Source organism: Fukomys damarensis, unplaced genomic scaffold, assembly GCF_012274545.1.
Source record: "Fukomys damarensis isolate Sample0158 unplaced genomic scaffold, DMR_v1.0_HiC HiC_scaffold_15, whole genome shotgun sequence".
Taxonomy (NCBI): Eukaryota; Metazoa; Chordata; class Mammalia; order Rodentia; family Bathyergidae; genus Fukomys; species Fukomys damarensis.
The window spans coordinates 59,628,767-59,643,780 of NW_022900927.1; the positions used below are offsets into that span (position 1 = coordinate 59,628,767).

At 38.5% G+C, this 15,014-nt stretch overlaps 1 protein-coding gene across 11 annotated transcripts in view; it reads right to left on the reverse strand.

The window, feature by feature from the left end:
• Anks1b (ankyrin repeat and sterile alpha motif domain containing 1B) overlaps positions 1-15,014 on the reverse strand; it is a 1,036,613-nt gene that overhangs the window by 427,332 nt on the left and 594,267 nt on the right. The gene's annotated exons all lie outside the window — the stretch shown is intronic.

A 15,014-nucleotide genomic window follows, 5' to 3' on the forward strand; every position in this document is an offset into this window, starting at 1 on the left:
GGCCCGCGCTGAGCCCCGCTGTCTCGAACGTCCTGGTGTCCATGTGCCCCATTCCCGCTTGACCTCGGCTTCTGCCCCCCCCGCGCCCCAGGCCCCTCTCCCCGGCCCTGGGCCAGATCAGAGAGGAAAGAGTTTGGCAACAAAAACAGTTCAATAAAATTTAAATCAAGAAAAAAAAAGGTTTAGATATGTGGATTTCTTGGATGCGGAAACATGAGCTCAGGTATTAACACGTCAATGTGTACACAATTATAACAATGTGCTGTTTATATGTGAATCCAGGTATTTAAGGGGAGCAACAGAAAAAAGTGAAAAAATACAATATAATTTGACATCAAGCATATAATAAAAGTGGCCTGTTAATTGAGGACCACGGATTATAAATCTCATAAATGATGCAGAGGCAATCGAGTTGTCATCTATTAAATATATAGTCTGTTCCAATCCTTGCTCCTAATACAAGAATTACATATAGATTAAATATAGAAAAAGCCAAACCATAAAACCATTAAAAACAATTATGGGAAGATTCCTATATCCTGTAACTAATTAGCCTTTCTAATAACAAACTTTGAAACCATTCATTTTAAAAGGCTTGATTAAACTACAAAGTCATTTAAATTGCTCCTAACAAAAATATACAAGAGAAATCATAAGATAAATGAAAAAATGGAGAAAGGTAGTTGAAACTGAGCACACACGGCTATATGCTTAATCATTTGTAATCGATAGAAACAGAGCAACAGCGCTGCATATTCACTTCCCTGTGGCTGAGTTACAACGCCAGATACAACCCAATAGGGAGGCGATATTTCGGTTCTCAATTTTAGTGGCTTCCGTGCATGGTTGGCTGTCTCCAGGGCAGAGAAGGCATGGTGGGAGGGTGTGGTGAAGGAACGGGGCTTACCCTATGGCAGCCAGGAAACAGGAGGGGGAGGAGCCAGGGGCAGAATACACCTAGTTCAAGCCCCCGGTGACAACCCCCTCAGGCCAGGCCCTGCTTCCCAAGAGGGGACTTTAGAAAGATGCTTTAGATCTAAGCCTAACACTCCCCTAAATGGGCAAAGGATATGAAAAGGCCCGTTCAAAAAAAAGGGAACTTATGAGAAGTTAAGCTTCATTCATAATAGGAGAAATAGCACAGAAGCTATTTTTCACCTACCTGGTAGGTAATGGTCTAAAAGTTTGATGATACACGGCATTAGGCTGTAACAGACTTTTTCCTATATTGTTGGTAATGGTATAAATCAGTATGACTCATAAGGGGGGGGATTTGATAATATTTTTGAAAAGGACAAATGCATATACCCCCTAAACCAGCAATTTAAGTTGTAGAATGTAACCATCACATGTATACCTGCAGGTGTAAAGTATAACAAGGCTATGTGTTGGAGCATAATTTATAACTACCAGAGCATGCCTATTGATAGTAAGATAGTTAAATAAAATGTACATTCATACAATTAAATACCAGGAAATGCTCTATGTTCTACTAGAGAATGATTTCTATTAACTTAAAAGAGTAGGTTAAAGCAATAAAAAGAATAATGTGTAATGTATGTTATTAAAGGATACTGAATAGTTAAGTATTGGGAGGAGAAAAGAGAATCTGAGGCAACAGGTATTATAGAGAGATTTTCTTCATTGAATAGTGTATATACATTTATACTAATCTTGCATATCATGAATCAAACATACCATTTTTGAAAAATAAAATCTTTATGGAGAAAATTTCTCATCAATGAAAAAGTAAAAAAAAAAAAAAGTGTCAGGCATGATGGCATTCTGCTGGGAGAATCTCAACCTCTGAGAGGCTGAGGCAGGAGGATCACAAGTTTGAGCCCAGTCTGGCCAACTCAATGAGAACCTGTCTCAAAACAAAACAAAAGTAAAAGGGTGGAGATGTGGCTCAGGGCAAAGGCCTGGTTCAATCACCAAAATAGAAAAAAAAAAAAAGTGTTTAGTTTTCTTCAGTCTGGAATTATAAAGTTAAGAATACATGTAATCAGTGAGAAAATTCAGGACATAATGGTCACTGACACAGGAATGTGGGTGAGCCTAGCCTACCCTTATGCCCTGGGTTATCACTGTACTACAAAAAATATTCATAAGACTACGTTGGATTCAGGAATACATGAATAGATAAAAATATCTTAACTTGTATTTGTATTAGTGATCCCAAATCTAAGCATACTTTTCTTATCTCACATCTCATATTTTGAAATGTTTAATCATTTTCCAAATCTTGAATACAGCTGATATTTATTTAAGATATAAACTGTTGTGGAGCTCATGCTTGGATCCTTCCCAGTGGGACAGAGGCTCTGTGTCTCTCTGAGAGTCTGGCGATATTTTTAGTACTATGACTGGATATAAAAACTTTTAACTCTAGAAATCCAAAGTCTGGAGTACCCTCATGTATTTGAAGGATATTTAAAAATTTATGATTCTTTGTTAATATTTACATTTCCTTTGCCTATAAGCATTTTTCCTCCTTAAAATTGGATGAGTGTGTGCATATCAGTATACATGTACATATATATATTTGGGAGGGTTTGAGGATCAAATGTCTTAAAGAAACATGTTTGCACTTCTTCTGGGAGAGGCCTCAGTTTCCATCAGACGCTCAATGCAGCTGGTGACACAAAGGGTGAAATACTTATCTCTCCTCCTCACTCGTTGCTCTACAGCCGCTGCTTAAATCTAGGTTGTCAGCAGAAGACTGTAACAGCAACGTGCTGGCCAGCCTGCCTTCAGCTCTCTCAGCTCTGCACTATCGGCCAACCAGCCTGGCACTGTCATTTAAAAAATAATGTACTGTTTGCTCTTCTCAAATTTGTGGACGAGCCTTTGAGGGTAGATTTAAATATAGTCAAATCTCCACAGTTGTGCTGTCTGTGCGAGCACTCGGTCTCAGTCAGTCATCTTGAAATTCCTCTCTCTCCATTCTCGTTTTCATGCGTGTGTGTGTGTTTATTTATTTTGTTCATACAGTTAACATTTCTTTCTTAATGTCAAAAATATGAACTAGAAAATGTATTTTTACCCATCACTTCTTTAGGAAAAGTCTAATTTTTAACTTTTAGAAGTCTTTCAGAAAGTGAATGGTCCATGTGTGGATATAAAAGTATTGAGCGCTCATAAACGTCATTCAATTGAGTGGAGAGGAAAAAAATGAATAGGGATGCTCTCTAATTTAAAAGTAAAGAGCTTTCCTGAAAAGTGACATAATAGCACCTAATAGACCTATCCAATTTACAAGTGTTTCTATATAAATAATCTCATTTAATTATAGCAACTAGGCAGCTTGCCATTATTCCCACTGTAAAGAATGAAGGAAAGGGAGGCTCAAAATGATAGCATAACTTGTCCAAGGTCACAGAGCAACCATTTATTCCGCCTGATGCCTTACTTCATACTCTTTCACATATGGTGCATGACTCCTAACTTTACTGTTATATAAAACTTTAGACAGCCAGTCCATTGCCAGCCAGTATTTTTAATTTAAACAAGTCCCACTTCAGTAGTTTACACCGATCTCAGAGACCATCCTCTTTCCTCAGGCCGGGGCAGAATCCGTCTGCCTTGCCTGTCACGGAAATCTCTCTTCCTTGCAGTGAAGTGATGTCTGGAGAGCTAGTCTCCCAAACTTGGTCATGAACAAGCCTTAGGAGAGATGGAGCCAATGATCGTATGTCAGAGACCCTGCTGTCTCCAACACCAAAACCAGACAACGGATCGCTATGTACCTTGTTAATTCTTTTCTGTTATTGGTACGTGTTTGCAGCACATGCGTTTCACAATCATCTTAGGCAGTGGGCACATAACCCAGTTTGTTTCTTTTTAAATCCCCCTTTTCTTCCCTCCTCCCTCTTTCCCTCCTCCTTTAATTCCTCTATTCCAGTTTTCATTCTTGTCGATACTAGCTCCTATTTATGTTATTTATGTTATGTTCTTGTACATGGAATATTTTTTTCAAGGCCTCTCAACTCCTAGTACTTAGGCACTGGTGTACAAGTTAAATAAGGAGGACATTCTTCAAAGAGAGAAAGGAAGAATAGCACTGATGTTTTAGAACCAATATATATGTCTATCATGAACAAAACTATTTTTACAAGGAATAGCACAAAAGCTACCCTACTACTGCATTCCTGGCTTTCTTAATGTCAAAAATATGAACCAGAAAATGTATTTTTACCAATCACTTCTTTAGGAAAAGTCTAATTTTTCAACTTTTAGAAGTCTTTCAGAAAGTGGCTGTATGACATAGGTAAGGTATTTCTCCTATGCTCTAATTCTACCGAAAGCATTGTTCCTAGTTATACATCTTACAAGTGATCCATGAGGGGAATTCCTTCCAGAATTTAAAATTAGACAAGTCCTTTTTTTTTTAAATGCCTTGACAGTATTACCCTGATAATGACAGTCCTGTAGCCCACTTTTGTCTTCCTTGCCAAGAAGCAAAATCACTTTTTTTTTTTTTTTGTAATCACTTTCCTTCATGCAGTTTTTCTGGGCTGCTTTCTTTCTTTTCTTTCTCTTTAAACATTTTGCTCTTCTAAACTATCTGGCTCATATCTTTTACTATTGTCTCATTTTACTGTAATTATGTCTTTCATTATCCTTCCAGCTCTTTATTGAAGATAGCCAGAGTATAAGTATAGCCTCACTGTAAGCTCCACACTCAGTATGAGCACTCACTTCAACCCCCATAAGCAACAGTGTGCATAACAGGCGCAGTGGTTTATGTAAAAGCTTGGGTAACTCACACAGAAGAAATTTTTGTTGTCAGTGCACAGGTAATAGAGTCCTGGTTTATTTCCTTTATCTAATAAAGGGTGTCACTATCACAACCATTTCATGTAGTAACAGTGGGTGATAAGGTATTTGGTATATTACACTGTACTTTTAGTAAGCTGCAGTATTTCACTTATGTTTTTATAATGATGCATATTTGTTGCGATACGGAGAGAAGAGACAATGATAGAATTTTCCAAGGAAATTCTTGACTGATGCAGAATTGTATCAGAAGTTGATCAATCAGTCTGTATACTGTCTAGTCTAGGGTACATATTTTACATATGAATATATGCCTATATCACTTATTGTAGGAATATAATCCATATATCACATACTCAGAGAAAAAACAGTTATTATATCAGTTAATATAGTATTCGAGCAGCAAAAGGTGAACCCCCCCAAAAAAAAGGCCTAAGAACTTTTTAGTGCTCTCAAATAAAAATAAATCCAGACTTAGGAAAGGGGAGACTTCAAATTCCAACAGCGCTTCATTCTCAGGATTTATAATTAACAGAAATAGGCTTCTCTTTTATGGTGGGGGTGGTGTTAAGCAGAACTAGCAGGGACTCTGGGAGTAAACTGAGACAGAAGGAGAAGCTGAGCAGATACAAAGATCAGGGTGCTATGATAGGAAATGCTTCTCTCTGTGCTCAGCTGATGTAGAATGAACCACTAAGGATGAATGTTCTACGTTCTAGCACTGGCTCAGATTTGAGCCTAAGAGAGGTTCAGGACCATGGGGGAGAAGAGAGATTAATTACAGTTTGGCGAAGCCAAGTTAGGACAAGAAATGGGCAATTGTGAGGATTGGGTTAGCACGGTACCTACAGCCTCCTCACAAGTACACACTCAAAATGTTAGCTACTTTTGCGTCATAAAGCTTCTTATAAAAAGCTTAGTGAGGTCAAGAATCAGGCAAGATGTAATACTGGAAATTCTGCATTTATTTCTATTTGTATCACCACCATGCACATGACTGCAGCTAGTCATTTAAGTGTTCTGGGAATCAGCACAGGGTTAAAGAGAGGCTGAGAAGCTGGGTGAAAGATTCACTTAAACACAAAGATCTTACCCATATTACTATACAATGATAATCTGGCAACTTTCCTAGAAGAACCTTGTAGAAATATACAGACGTGAGGTTTTACTGGTCATTCATCCTTAAAAAATTAAGAAGTAGAAAGCTTTAAATGAGGTCATTCTGCCAAAGCATGACCCATAAAAATGAAAGATAAAAGTATGAGTCATAGCATTGCAGAGTTTGAAAAGACCTGTTTATAGCTTTTTATTTTAAATGAGGAAACTGAGGCTCATTATGAAGTGTCCATTTCATGAGTTTAGTAAAGGGGTAGGAGCAGCAACCAGACTCCACAGCTTTTCCTCTCAGGGTGAACACCACAGGTGCAATCTGGATTCATAGGTTATTTATTTTATTGATTATAAAAATAAGTTAAAGCCATGACTGATTTTCAAATGAGAAGAAGAACTGGTGGGAAAATGTAAATACCATGGATTCGTGTCTCTAACATACAAACAGCAGCTATCTACTTATTATTTACTGTGTGCGATTTTGTGAAATTGGAGAAAAGTGGAGAAGCACATATAACAAACTGACATCAGAAGGGCAAAGCAAGAGGCAAGAAAAAGTGCAGCCAAGCGGAATTTGGCAAAATGATGTGAGAAAATGAAGCCTGCCAACTCTATCCATAACACATGTAATGAAATGAACAGCCACACAGATAAGGACGAAAAGGCCATTAGGAAATGCACAGCAATAATGAAATGGACCAAAGAAGATACCACTGATTAGCACTGGGTTATGGATATTTTAAATTTGTATGTATCCTAATTCTTTTTGCAGCAATATAAAGATAAAATAAAAAGAAGTAAAATCAATCCCTTTTCTAGACTACTGAATTACACTTATTTTAGGTCAGTACTGATAAAAAGATTTGATCATGTATTCATTACCAGTACTCACTCAGCAAATTTTTATGTGATCATCAACATGCCTATTTTAGAATTTTGTTTCAAATATTAATGTTTGTAGACATGTGTATCTGTTTCTCTATATAAATTATTTATGTTTGTCACTATATTTCTTTACCAAGTTAGTATATACTCCTTTTTTATTGAATGGTTTCTATAATAAATAAAAGTAGCACATATTCATTTAAAAAATTTCACGAAGTTTAGAAAAAAGGAGAGTGGAACATAAAAATCTGATAATCTTATTCAGAGGTATCCATTTTGACGCTTTTTCATATGTCCTACAGATCTTTTACACGCATGTATATTCACAAATGGGATTATATTGTTCTTTGTTAGCTACTTTTCCCACTGAATAACATAGTATGGCTATATATATGCATGGTAATAAATTTACATACAATGTCATTTTAATTAAGTATTTGACATTTTTTCTTGGAGAGTTATTATAATTACAAATCATCTATCGGTGGTCATTTAGTTTAATTTTAAATGACCATAAGCAATGCTAAACTGGACATCTTTATGTATGCATTTATTGCTCTTGTCTGGTTGTTTCCTTAGGTTAATTTCCTGTACGTGGTATTGCTGGGCAGCCATTTTCTTCAGAATATGAAATAGTCAATTTACTAACTCCCTGGAAGTTTATATTTGAGTTCCAAAAATACTAGTAAGTGAAAAACCCTTTGTTATCCGGACAGTATATCATAGGTACAACCAGAATAAACTATAAAGTCTTTTTTCATGGGTAAGTCAGTCATATTTATCACTGAATTGTCATTTTGCTAAAACAGATTTGTGGGTAAAAAACTATTATTAGGGGCTGGGGATTTAGCTCAGTGGCACCATGCTTGCCTCATAAGCACAAGGTTCTGAGTTTGATCCCTGGTACCAAAAAAATTAATCAACTAATAATAAAAAAAATAAAAAACAATCATTATGATGTGTTATGGCTTATATCTAGATGTCCCCCTAAGGCTTTATGGGTTCACAGGTGAGGCTTTTGGGAGGTGGCTGGATCATGGATGTGTGATACTGAGATTGAGCGTATGTGGTACTTGATTCGTCTACTAATTGGTTTAGCACAGTTCTGTGTGTGGCTGAATAGACTTACTAAAGACAGAAGCCCCATCCTGGGTGTGGGTGGCACCAGCCAATAGGCTTATAACCTAGTGGAATAAAAGAGAAAACGAGGCTTAATGCTGCTGCTGCTGCTGCTTTTTGCCTGCCACACCGTGGACTATTTCTCCTCTGCTATGCTGCTCTGCCGGCCTGCCTTTCCTCGAAACCAGCCAACCATGGATTGAAGCCTCTACAAACTGTGAGCTGAAATAAACGTCTCTTCCTTTAACTTTGGGTGCTGGGTATTTTTGTCCCAGCAATGAGGGAAGTAAGACATGATGACCTGTGACTTATGAATACCTCCCATCTATAGTTCAGATTATTAATTATTTTTATCTCTTGTTCTCTTGACAGCATGAGGTCATTAATGGAGGATTTTGTAAAATTCATCAACCTTTACATGGAAATCATTTAATTGGTATTTTAAAGTATCTGTAAAGAAGACTTTTGCAACTTTATTGCGCTTATGCAAGGGATATATTCTCTTAGAGAGAGAGAGATGGAAATTTTCTTTTAAGAGAATAATGAATAACGGATGGAAGGGACAAGGGAGACCAAGGAAGGGAAATGTTCTCTCTTAAGATCTACTGTGCAACAGGTGTGCAGCTAACCACGTTCCCTCTCACTAGAGCTTCCCCAGACACTGGAGCAAGTAGATGTCATTCTTTATACTTATTCTCTATGGGAAGAAGTTGGGATCAGGCTGAAGAAGTGATTCTCCACGGTTATCTTGTGAGTAACTGTTACAGTAGGTACTCAAATTTAGGTGACATATTTTTGATTTAACAAAATAATTTTAACATTTTGAGCTTCCCATGATTCTCTTGAATTAGAGTTTATTGCTGTGGAAGCATGTGAACGGAGGTTGGTTGATGCTAGCTGATCGTGTATCAGAGATGTCATGAAACGTGTTCCAGAGCCAGTAGATGAGCACACATGATTCTCTCCCCAAGCTTCTTCAGAGGATATTTTGATGGATTGAAATGGAATGTACCACTTTTAGACTTTTAGACTATTGATAACATCATATGTAAATGTGAGGCCACAGCTGGGCATGGTGGTGCACGCCAGGAGGATGCTGTGAGTTCGAGACCAGCCTGGGCTACGTAATGGTTCCAGGTCAGTCTCAACTACATAGTGAGACCCTGTCTCAAAAAAAACAAACAAACAAAAAAAAAATGAGGTCACAGAATGATACTCAACTATTTCATACTTGAGGAAAGCCTAATATTATGTAAGTTAATTTTAGTTTTTAAATACTATTTGGAAAGTATGGTGCTAGATTTTTAGTGTTTATTATGTTAGTAACATAACTGATCGTCTGATGAAACAAAACCTCTTGATAAAATTTAATTTATGCTAGCCTAACAATTACTATAATATACATTTTTATATAACTGTGCTGTTAGGAAGGGATTCCTTAGAATTAGTTTGTCTGAAAAAAACTATGTCACTTAGTGAAGTGTTATATAAAATAATAATAAAAATAAAACTCAATTTAGATAAAAGATTGTGCTTGTGTGCTAATGTAGTTCTATTACCCACCTTTCTCAGTTGGTTCTATTAAAAATAGTAAAGACAAATCAAAATCAAAACCAAAATATGCTATTGTAAGAGATGCTTTAATGTACAATTTAGCAGTTGCAATATTACTGGCAGCAAGGGAAAACCTCCCTTTGAAAATAAAGTGAAACATGGATCATCATTAGAGTGTGTGCATTCACTTTTGGGGGCTGTGACTCACTTGAGTGTCTGACCGCATGGCCTGTGCTTTGGGAAGGCTGTGGAGCTTAGCTGAAGCTCCCAGTATCAGTGGTTGAGCTTTGCTAAAAAGAAGTGGCTGTTTCCACACTTGAACACCTTCAGATGGTCCCTCTTAGGGCACGTCAGTATGATTTGCCCTGAGAGAGAGACATGAGCCAGTTTCTGTCGTCCTGTATAGGCAGCATTTCATTAAATTCCAGGAAGAGAAACATTTGAGTTTAGAGCAGTTGGCTTTGATGTGTTCCTTAACTTTTCTGAGCCTTTCTTCATCTGTGAAATGGGCATAACAATACTTCCCTGAGTTGTTCTGAAAACTGAATGCAAGAAGTTTTTACTGTAATAAATTGGACAGCATCTGCTGCACAGTAAGAAAGGTAAGTATTTCAGCTGTCTTCCTTTTTTCATTTATTTCGTGGTTCAATTATAAAAATACATTAAAAAAAGTATTCTCCTAGAGTTTGAAACACAATCTCCTAGAGTTCTAAACAGCAACGTCAGAAAGGAAATGTTATCTTCTGCTGCAGCAGTGACAGAGTACCTCCGGACACACAGGTGGTTATGAGAACAAACATCAGGGATGGGAAGCAACCGAGACATCAGGATGGAGCAGTGTGTAGGGTTGTGGAGATGTTCTACCTCTTCCACTCAGAAAGCAACTCTGGTAGGGGAAAGGGCACCAAGCTCTTCCTGTTCCTGCAGACACCCCAATGGTGCAGTTTAAATCAGGAGAAGAGAGAACACTTACTCCGCCTCAGTGACTTCTGCCCTAAGGCTCTTGGAGTAAGGCGGGTAGAACCTAGTAGGGTTATGGAGTTAATGTCAGGCACTATGTTCAGAACCGTGTACTTTCCAGCAAATGACCTAAGACTTATTCTGTATCCACATAGACAATGTATTCAATGATAAACTTCTTTACGCACTCATTTTAATAGCTTTCAAATATAATTAAGACTTAGATGGAAGTCATATACTCACAAAAGTGTGATTTTAAAGATAAGATGGTAGAATATTTCTCTTTGAATAAAATTCAATGTTAAGCATAAGAATAAAAAAAAATCACAGTCTTAAAAGAGCTTAATAGCATTTTACTGAATACTATTTTTCACTCACGAACTTGGATCAGTCCAATACAGTCTAAATGCCCATCACCTGTTTAGTGTAACAGGAGGTTATTTAATCCATCTCAGAGATAGGAGAGTATTTATGACTGTCTGCCAGCCCTGTGTTGTAAAGTCTCTAGGTATTTGATTACTCTGTATATTCCACGAGGCCAGTTATTGCCTCTGCTTACTTAAGTGACTCTCAACACCATCAAGAAGATCATCAGTTGGGTTCTCTGAGAGTGTGAGAACTTGAAGTAGTTCCAGTGAACGTGTAAATTTCCTATCTTGAATGGGCTTCCTCATGTTGTAATGGGCCATTGGCGAAGAAATGAAAGTTTATGATTTCATATGAAGAGACTGAGTAGCTAAGCCTTAACTATGATCCACACTGACCAGAAAGATAATCAAGATTTCCCAAACTGTAATTAGAAAGCCAAGTCGTGCATACTTGGATAAGAAAAGAGAATTTACACCTGTGAATCACCTGCTATGTTCTACGCAATACTAGTGTAGAATGCAATTTAATTTTGCAGCAGCCTTATGAGGAGGTTATTAAAAACCTGAATTCATAGGTGAAGAGGTTGACAATCGAAGGGCACAAAGCCAGTAAACTGCAAAATCGGGATTTAAGCCAGGTTCCTCTAACTGAAAGCTCATGTCTGCAAGTATTCTGTAAATGTAAGCCTGGGCACGCATGGTGACAGAGAATATGCTGTCAATTCACACATCCAGTGCCCCTGAAGAGTAGAACAGTCTCCATAACTTGAGGTCACCAGTACTGATTTGTTTGGCTTTCGAATCTGACTTTAAGAGAGAAACCACAAGTGTTGTTTATAAAAATGATGGATTAATATGTTTTGAGCAAGAACCTAAAGGACTGACTTTGAAAAACTCAATAGTTTCATTTACTTTTATTTCTATGTTAGTTCTGGGAAGATGAGATTGCTAAAGAAGTTTCAAACTGCTATATATTTCAGAAGAAATTTAAAAAAATGGGAAACTGTTATCAATAAGTAAACCTAGTTGTATGATTCAGAGACTGCTTAAACTTTGAGTTAGTTTGTATTTATAGGAGTGAAAGTAAAAGAGATCCAAATCTCTTCCTGGCCCAATAAATATTGTTCATGAAATAAACAATATAAATGGAAATGCATCAGGGTTGGGGGAAGCAAAAATTGCTGCAGTGGTATGTGCTTATCTATCTACTCAAGAGGCCAAGGCAGGAGGATGGTAGGTTCAAGACCAGGCTGGGCAACTTTGGAAGACCTCCCCTCTCAAAAACAAAACAAAACAACAAACTGAAACACAATGGCCAATAGCATGGAAATGATAATGCTCATCTTTCATGTAGCCCCACTTCTTGTGATTTTATTTTCCAGTCATCTCTTAAGGATTTAACAAATATAAATGCTCATAAAACTACACAACTCTGTTAAAGCCAGGATAGCCCCAGACTCAGGGGTCTTCTGAAGCTAAATTCTAGAGATTGACAATACATATTCTGTAAGGTAGAATTTCCTCTCCCTCACTCTAAATTTACCTCCCATTAACTCATCACACTTTTCTTCTTTATTGTCAAGCAAGAAGAGGGTACTTGGCTTCATAAAAAAATAATGTATAGACCACTTAAATTGATGTGTATTAGAATTTAAAACTTTCTCTTTTTTGCCCGGATACTCTGGAGTTCTGTGCTTTGTTTTAGTAACTACCCTCTTTTGTATACCAATTGCCTGTGGATTTGTGACAGCCTGTATTCCGGTTGATGTACCACAGTGATTCTGGGGAATATAGCAAATTTACTATTATGACTGTGAGAAGAGCTGATATCGTAAGGATCTTAAAGAAAGAGCTTATGTGTATTCATTTTCCTATGCCCACAATATCAGAAACAGTCTTCCTTATGGCAGAACAAGATGAGAGCTAAAACTTAATTTATAGCTGTGTGTGTCAGGCTCTGTCCACCACTGCAAATGTCTTTAGCAAGCCCATTTCTGTCAAGGGAGAAGCAGTCAGTAAATAGCAGAGCTGAGCTTTGAATTCATGTGTTTGACTTTATATTGCGCCATGTGATTCCCAGCCATACTTCACACCCAAAATGTTATTTGTGAAGTGCCATCTTTAGGGGATTGTTTATCACCCTTCTACTTAAATCTAGCCCTGAGAGGGAAAAGACCACAGCTCAGTAAAGCTGTGATTCACGACTGGCCTAAGGGCCGACTGGAAAGCTACGTGTGATAGTCAATCACTTAGTACATAATTAGTGTATAATTAAGAGGTAAAAACTAATTAAGGCACAGGCAGGGACAGTTTTGTCAATAGCAATGATTCTTTGTGGACTGAGTCTCCACTGTCATTTTCATCACCATTACAGAAAAACAGTAAACGAAGGCAGTGGGTAGGATGGCAACATGAGGTAGGAAGAAAACAAATGAGGGAAAATAATCTTTGGATTTGTTTACACTAGAATGCCCTTCAAAATTAGCTTTGCCTGAGTGGCATTTCAAACATTTGCCCTTGTTTCCTTTCTGATGTTTATGATATTTTTATGATTCTCTGGCACTACCTGCTTGAAGAATTTTAGAACATCAGAATGAAGTTCAATGTTACTCAGATTTAATCCTGAAAGAGAAGCTCTCCTAGGTCTCAGTTTGACCACCCTCAGTGTGGACGAAGCCACTGTCTCAACAGGCAGCCGTCTGTCTAGTACAGTTCTAAGAAATTCTTACCATCCCATCAATACGAAACCTGCATTTTTACAACATTCTTGAAATTATTCTGTAAGCATATCTGGAAGACCATGGGCAGCATAGGTCCCTAGGCTGGTTCTGTGGGGCGTGGAAAAGTACTGTTTATCAGCATTTCTGTGTGAGAAGGTGGCTATGCCAGAGCTACTTATATCACTGGGTATATATGCACAGTTTAGGGACTTCTTTCCAAAGTTTTCAGTTTTAAAATTTAAAACATGCCAGGCATGGTGGTCCACCTGTTATCCCAGCACTTGGGAGGCTGAGGCAGGAAGATCACTGTGTTTGAGGCCAGCCTGGGCTACATAGTGAGTTCAAGGTCAGCCTGGATTACATAGCGAGACCCTGTCTCAAAAACAAAATGCGTGCACGCGCGCGCACACACACACACACACACACACACACACACACACACAATTTCTAAATTACTAAAAACATTATTTGACCTTTAAAAATATGTAACTAACATGTGGTCCAGTCAAGATCTCCCTCGTCCCAGCACCAAGGAGCTGAGCCAGATGCGCTGACAGGGTGTCTTCAGGCCGGAGCGTTCTCTGCAGTGACTGCAATCACAGTCTGCAAGTTCCTTTTTTAGACACATGGACCGCATTTTGAGAACTCCCTGACATTAGCAGTTGCCCTAATGTCCGTAGTTCATTCAGTTTGCTTCTATAGGCAATTGCAAGGGTGATGAGATTTGGGGCCCTTTTGTAAAATTTCAGATATGCCAACTGAAAATGTCAAAACAAATCCCTGGGCTTTTATACATGGTGCGTACCATGAAATTCACACACTTTCCAACTGCTCCTATTCTACACGGCAATGTTCACTGTGCTCTGCAGACTTGGCTTTGGGAGCTCCGGACACACCTGGCAGCAAAAGTATGAAGTAGTGCAGATGCGCCTGGATCCACCAAAAAGTGAGCAGACTCGGAGCTGCGGTGGGAAGGGCCTCCCCGGGTCAGAACAGGATGGGAAGGAGTGCTGGGGAAGGGAGGGAAACAGAGCAGAAGCTTGCAGCAGGGCAAAAAGAGCTCCGCTGATGGCTGACTCGCGTCTTCCCAGTCTCCAGAGGGCGACCAGCTCTGGAGCCACACTCGGGTTTCCCTTGCACCACTGCTGAGTTGCAGACAGGCTGCAGCGCTGCCAGCTCTCAGATCTTGGGCACTATTAGAAGGGCATCTCACTCACCTGCCCGCGCCTCTAAGAGATTCCTCTGCGCCCCTTGACAAGTGTGTGCCTTGGAACCATGCTGGGAGTCAGGCAAGGGAGCCCAAGCCATGCCGGCGAGGATACACCTTGTCTTTATTTAAATTCGACTTTTGCTCATCATCAATTTTTGGCGTTAGTTTTGAATTTTTTACATTTTGCATTAAAGTATTGTGTATCTTGCTGACTCTGCTTTAGCACCCCTTAAATTTAGCTCCTTGGACAAGTTCCTCTCTTACCTCTTCCTAGGCTGGACTCTGGTGACAAAAGTCTTCTATCTAGTT